Consider the following 7,739-nt stretch of genomic DNA (forward strand, 5'->3'; position numbering starts at 1 on the left):
GAGCTTTTGCTTCCTCCCATGCATATGCCCTATACTCCTGTTGTGCCAGAGTCAGGTCAAGTGTTGTGGCGTTCGTTATGTTGGTAGAGTGTGCAGTTTCAGCCCGCAACACTTCCTGTTCCAGGGTGTCTAGGTGTAGTCGCTGCTCCCGCTTATGGTTAGTGATTAACGAGATAGCTTGCCCACGGAGCACTGGTTTGTATGCCTCCCAAAGGGTGATGGGGGATGGCACTGAATGTTCGTTTTCAATGAAGTAGTGCCTCGTAGCCTGCAAGAGACCTTTTCCTATCGTGGGAATCTTGAAATACCCGGGATAAATAGGGAAGAGTCGTCTCCGACCCGGTACACGTGAGAAGTAGACAATTTGAACAGGTGAGTGGTCTGAGATGCCTCTCGGCAAATGGGATATCTCAAAGTGTGTCCCCGGGATCATTGCGAGTGTGAAAATATCATCTATCCTCGAGGGACTATTATGAGTGCTGGAGTGGAAAGTGTACTGTCGTTCGAGTGGATATCTTACGCACCATACATCAACAAGCCCCAGAGCGTCTATAAACTCCCGTCCCATAGTAAAGTAGTGACTTCCGCGTCAATTGCTTTGAAGTATTCCGGGGGGACCAGAAACGGAGTGTTTTGTAGGGCATACAGGAATCTTGGTAACGCCATCATTCTAAAGAGGGCGACTCTGCCCAACAGCGTCAATGGCAGAGACCTCCAGTGCTTCACATTGTGGCAGAATTTTTTAAGCGGTTTCATGAGGTTCTCCTCAATGAAAAGTGTTTGTTGGGGCGTGATATATATCCCAAGGTATTGGAATCCCCTGGTCGCTACTTGAAGCTTACAACCGGGCGGTAGCCTCGGAGTGGGCCCGTATAGGACACATAGTAGGGATTGCTCCCAATTTATCGTGTATTCGGAAACTTGTCCATACGCAGTGCAGATGTCTAGCAAGCTAACAATTGAGCGTGCCGGGGACGTCATGTATAGCAGAACATCATCCGCATAAAGTGAGATACGGTCCTCCCATGCCATCTTCCACTTCATCCCGCGGATCATCTGATCTTGTCTTATCCACGCCGCCAGTGGCTCCAGTGTTAATGCAAAGCGGAGACAGAGGACAGCCCTGTCTCGTACCCTGGCCCAATGAAAAGTCTCCTGAAATGAGCCCGTTCGTCACCACCTGCGCCAGGGGTTTTGTGTATAAGAGTTGAATCCACGCCTGAAATTTAGGGCCGAAACCCATTCGTTGAAGTACCGCGAATAAAAATGGCCATTCGACAAGGTCAAACACCATGCGTGTGTCAAAAGAAAGGATTGCCGCATCTTCTTGTATGGTAGATATTCGGGACATTACTCCATTCAGACGTCCAAGATTCAGGGCTGTATTACAGCCCAGCATAAAGCCGATTGGTCCGGGTTTATTAACGTGGTGAGGTGCGGTTGCAGACGAAGTGCCAATGTTTTTGCCAATATTTTGGCTTCTGCGTTGATTAGGGATATCGGACGGTATGATGCGCAGTCCTGCGGCGGTTTACCTAGTTTGTGTATTACTACAATGGTGGCCAAGCGTTGTTCCCTCTGCAATATTCCCTTCTGTAGACTATCATTGTACATATTGAGCAAATGGGGCACAACAGTTGTGGCCGCTTTTTTGTAAAATTCTACTGGTATTCCATTAGGCCTCATCGCTTTCCCTGTGTGGAGCGCCCCCAACGCCTGCGCCAATTCGTCCTCTGTCAGAGCTGCCTCTAGGTTTTGCATTTCTGTGTGCGATAAATAAGGTAAGCGAATGTCACGGAGAAAGGTTAAGTTGTCGTCTATGGTAGCTGTGGCTGTGGGCGTGTAAATGTTTTCATAGTGGGCCGCGAATGTGTCTGCTATTCATTGTGGGTCTGTAGTGGTAGTGCCGTCATTCCTCTCTAGTTGGGACACCCAGCGACTTGCCTTCTCCCGTCTATCTAGCCAGGCCAGAAGCATACCCGTTTTGTCCCCCATTTCGTAGATCGTGTGTTGCGTTGCCGTGTTTCGAGCTTTTGCTTCCTCCCATGCGTATGCCCTATACTCCTGTTGTGCCAGAGTCAGGTCAAGTGTTGTGGCGTTCGTTATGTTGGTAGAGTGTGCAGTTTCAGCCCGCAACACTTCCTGTTCCAGGGTGTCTAGGTGTAGTCGCTGCTCCCGCTTATGGTTAGTGATTAACGAGATAGCTTGCCCACGGAGCACTGGTTTGTATGCCTCCCAAAGGGTGATGGGGGATGGCACTGAATGTTCGTTTTCAATGAAGTAGTGCCTCGTAGCCTGCAAGAGACCTTTTCCTATCGTGGGAATCTTGAGATACCCGGGATAAATAGGGAAGAGTCGTCTCCGACCCGCTACACGTGAGAAGTAGACAATTTGAACAGGTGAGTGGTCTGAGATGCCTCTCGGCAAATGGGATATCTCAAAGTGAGTCCCCGGGATCATTGCGAGTGTGAAAATATCATCTATCCTCGAGGGACTATTATGAGTGCTGGAGTGGAAAGTGTACTGTCGTTCGAGTGGATATCTTATGCACCATACATCAACAAGCCCCAGAGCGTCTATAAACTCCTTTAATATACGTGTAGTGCTGGTAGGGTTTCTGGGGGGTGTGCGATCCACCGTGCAGTCCATCGTGACATTGAAGTCGCCCCCCATTATCAGTTCTCCTGGCGGAAGGTTTAGCAAAAATTTTCATAAATCGTGAAAGGCCACCTGGTGGAGCGCGGGTGGAACATAGACTGAGGCCAAGTTATAAACTCTACCCTCCCATTGACATGAAACTGCAGCGAAATGGCCCTGATCATCAGTCCACGATCCGTTTATGATCAGAGGAAAGCTTTTGTGCATCACTATCCCCACTCCCTGGGAGCCAGAGGTAAATCCTGAATGGGCCATCATCTTGAATCCCCATCTATCCAAGGCCATACAGGCCGACCCCACCAAGTGGGTTTCCTGAATCAGTGCAGCTGCTGGGGCTTTGCGTTTTAAATATTGGAGGACCAGCCCTCTTTTTATCTTATTACCCAGTCCATTAACGTTCCAGGATATGATTGGCAAAGGGGTCCCTGGCGCCTCCGGTGACAGCGAGTGGGTGCCTGTGTCATCAGGTTGCTTTAGTGTGTGTGCGCCATGTGTTAGCGTCGTGGTTGACCCCTGCAATGTGTTTTACAGCAGACAAAGTAACATTGCATATCATGAAGTACCCTCTAATAGTTCGTGGATCTAAAACAATAAAAAACAAACGTAACATCTTAAACTGAGACCCATTCTCCTCCCCCCTCCCTGCCTGGCGGTTCTGGAACTGCCCGCCACCCCAACTGAGCAGAGTGCTTTAACCCCAAAACTTGTACCATGGTAAGGGGGGTGAGTCTTCCGACGATCCCCAGGAACCCTCCCCAGAAATGGATACTATTACATAGCCCGCTCATACCTGTAAGGAGCGCCCGCCCGCGCCCCTGTGTCCTGGGTGTGTCAAGTCCCATAAGTAAGTTTGTGTAATATATGAGAAGTGTCTCTTCGGCACCCCCTAACTGAGATTGCAGTCCTCTCGACCTGTCAGGTGCTGATGTCCCGGAATATACTTTTCATTATTGATATAGATGTACATGCTTATGGCTTTGGTGTATCTTGAAGCTGAGAAAAAATGGCACAACAGCATCCGTTATGTTTTTCAAGTTCTTAATAGAGCAAAATCTTAGTCTAGAATCAACAAGCATTGACATAGCCAATAGGTCTCGCTTTTGGGACCTTATAATTATTTAGTTATGCAGCACAATATCCTTGGTGCAACAACATCAACCGTTGCATGGCGAAACACTTATAAGGTCCCAACGGCGAGACCTATTGGCTATGCCAATGCTTGTCTTTGAGTGCCGCTCCCCTTCAGACCCACATACCACTTGACCATGTTTATCGAGGACTTGTGGGTGGTTTATGGAGCCATAATGCTGATCAACACAATATTCTCCGGAGTGCCATCCATCGACCATGTCATAAGTAGAAATACGTTTCAAAGCATCAACGCAAGAATGCAAAAAAACGCGCCCCATTTAGAAGCATTGACCCAGCGATGAACAGATTTACATTTTTAGAGTTCTAGAGTTCCAGTGACGTGAAAAAACAATTTACAATGTACTGTAGACAAACTATTTACGAAGTTAAAATATTACTGCGATAGGTAGCACTCCTTATACATATTTCCAAATAAGCGGGTGCACCAATACTCCTCTACGCTGGAAAGTCATTTTGATGAATGTAAACACTTCTCAGAAGACTACAGCCGACCTGCAACACTAGTGTGCAAAATGGCATGAAATGTTGTGTTTGTGTACTCTGCCATATGGACATTTACTGTCCCAATAACTCTTCAGTTTTAGAGTATATCTTTGAAAATACAACTAAATTGTGGAAGGTGGTAGAAACAATTACAATCATTGTGGCTAACACTGGGAGCCAGAGGTGCAGTGAGGAAAGTGGGCTGCAGACATCGCCACCTCACGGTAACAGAGTAGAGTTGGTCCAACGGTAGCATGTAGAGCCACGTTCTTTCATCCCACAACCTTGTTATAGTCCATCTTTTCTGCTACAGTCCACCCGAAAGCCGATGCTCACGGTATCCTCTGCTTTCTGCTCACGGAGCCACATGGACGTAGGCCATTCCTGTCATCACTGCACCATTCCTGTCCTAACATAACTGTCCCCATGGCCTCCGCCCTCCCATACCACTCAGGACTTAGTATGTCTCACTACCAGAGTCTTGATTACAACAAACTATGTTAAAATGGATTGAGCATGCTAACTGCCAGGGTCTTCCAGTTAAAGAATGTCCATTGCTGAGCAGATTCGGTAAGAGGCTTCAGCTTGGCTCCGCGTGAACACATGCGTGTGCTGAGCAAGCTGATCTACCTTCCTGTTCAGCCATGTATCTGCACACAGGGTAGCCTGTTGTAGAAGGAACCCTTCAAAGATTTGTTCTCATCTGGGGTAGGCCTTACACTGTGAATGCCTACTCACATTATAAAGCGATACTAAAGGGGATGATGGACGGAGCGCTTGAGCAAATCAAACACTCACCCCCAGTCAACTGATCTGGGTTTAATCTGTCATCATTCTTTAGCTCACTCCACCACCCCAGTTCAGACATGGACATATGCAAATCAGTCTGACCCTGTACCTCATGGGAACAGTCCAGCCCAAACTGCCAAGCCATGTCTTCTCTGGACTGGAAACAAGCATCCTGGGACCGGTTTCTGGTTCATAACCCTCATCAGCCAGGCTATCTTGAATCCAGTGGCAAAGTGAGCAAGGGACCCACGTCTGGGCATACCCTGCCAACGTAGGGCGAACAAAGCGATACCAAAGGGGAAGATGGACGGAGCGCTTGAGCAAATCAAACACTCACCGCCAGTCAACTGATCTGGGTTTAATCCATCATCATTCTTTAGCTCACTCCAACCCGAAACCGGTCCCAGGATGCTTGTTTCCGGTCCAGGGAAGACATGGCTTGGCAGTTCGGGCTGGACTGTTCCCATGAGGCACAGGGTCAGACTGATTTGCATATGGCCATGTCCGAACTAGGGTGGTGGAGTGAGCTAAAGAATGATGATGGATTAAACCCAGATCAGTTGACTGGGGGTGAGTGCTTGCAATGTTCAACACTCCGTCCATCATCCCCTTTGATTTTGCTTTGTTCGCTCTGAGTTGGCATGGTATGCCCAGACGTGGGTCCCTTGCTCACTTTGCCACTGGATTCAAGATATCCTGGCTGATGATGGCCGATTAGCCAGAAACCGGTCCCAGGATGCTTGTTTCCAGTCCAGGGAAGACATGGCTTGGAAGTTTGGGCTGGACTGTTCCCATGAGGCACAGGGTCAAGACTGATTTGCATATGGCCATGTCTGAACTGGGGTGGTGGAGTGAGCTAAAGAGTGATGATGGATTAAACCCAGATCAGTTGACTGGGGGTGAGTGTTTGATTTGCTCAAACGCTCCATCCATCATTCCCTTTGGTATCACTTTGTTCGCCCTAAATTGGCAGGGTATGCCCAGACGTGGGTCCCTTGCTCGCTTTGCCACTGGATTCAAGATAGCCTGGCTGATGAGGGTTATGAACCCGAAACCGGTCCCAGGATGCTTGTTTCCGGTCCAGGGAAGACATGGCTTGGCAGTTCGGGCTGGACTGTTCCCATGAGGCACAGGGTCAGACTGATTTGCATCTGGCCATGTCCGAACTGGGGTGGTGGAGTGAGCTAAAGAATGGTGATGGATTAAACCCAGATCAGTTGACTGGCGGTGAGTGCTTGCAATGTTCAACACTCAGTCCATCATCCGCCTTTGGTATCACTACTCACATTATAAGTCTGTAGGGTTTAACTGAAAAGGGTATGTGCTTTACTGTATTGTACACTAGAGATTAGAATGGCGCAACAATTCTTTTGGAAATCAGGATTATGAATGCAAAGTTTCCACAGATCTGCACTTATCGCAGAACTTCAAGATTGATCATTTTTGCCAGAATCAGCTCCTAACTAGATTCTGGCCTCTGAATCCCCCTGCTGGGCCAAGGTGAATACTCTGCTGGCCAGCTGGACGATAAAAGGTCTCCCCACAGCAATTAAGCCTGTTCCTGGGAGATGAGATGGTGGCCACGGAATCTGTATGTGCAAATTACGTATCACAATGCACCTGGTTTCATTACCTTTCATGTCAGTTCCGCTATCTTATTTATCTAGACCACAGCTGGTACTGGAATCAGATAGTGCAGGCAGAAAGCATAGTCTCCAAAGTGCTGGCTTCCCTGGTAAATGTCCTGCTACTGGTCCTCAGCGCTGAATATAGAAACCCAACAACTATTTATTAAGGCAGCAGTGCATAGACAAAGACGGTGGCTGCTGCTTTCCTTTCTTAAAGAAGCCATCACGTCTTGCAGGAGCAGCATTCCTGCTATTCCCTGATGCAGCCACTGCAAATTCACCAGAAAGCAGAAGCTGCCTCATTGCTGAAAGGGCGTGTCGCACAGAGAAGCAGGAATGCAGCGCCACACTTAGTTGGAACACCTGCCACAGCACCTCAGGAAGAGGCCTCCTCACAACCTGACCCCTATTCTCCAATCTCCAACGCAGAGATATCTGGGCAATATGCTCCATCCAAAAAATGTATAATGCAAGCCCCATGCACAATGCAGCACATGGGGGCGGGTTAGTCAAAACAGACCTTTTTAACATCTATAATGTGGATAAAAACACAATGCACAGAACCATCTGGCCACCAGGTTTAAGCATTATATCCCTCCTCGTGCACTGCGGTCGGCTAATCTTGGCCTTATTTGTACTTCTAGATTCAGATTAGCTAGATGGGGCGGGCGCTCCTTTGCCACCTGTGCAGCCAAGTTATGGAATCAGCTACCAGTGGAGATGCGACTTCAATCGAGTCATGCACTTTTCAGAAAGACTCTGAAGTATCTTTTATTTCAGACCCACCAGTAATCCACCGGCCCACCAGTAACCTGCTGCTGATCATGCACACTCCAGCGCCAGGACGACGTTTCTGGCATTCGAGCGCTTTATAAGCTTTTTTATACTATACTTATACTTATATACCAAGGAAAAGAATGAGAGAACCCAGATGCCGGGACAAGAGCATTCCGGTTACCCATTTCCTTTTGTGAGAAGCTCATCACTTCCAGATTTCTTACACTACATACTGGGATTTGCAATTAGAAG

Source organism: Triturus cristatus, chromosome 12 (genome assembly GCF_964204655.1).
Source record: "Triturus cristatus chromosome 12, aTriCri1.1, whole genome shotgun sequence".
Classification (NCBI taxonomy): Eukaryota; Metazoa; Chordata; class Amphibia; order Caudata; family Salamandridae; genus Triturus; species Triturus cristatus.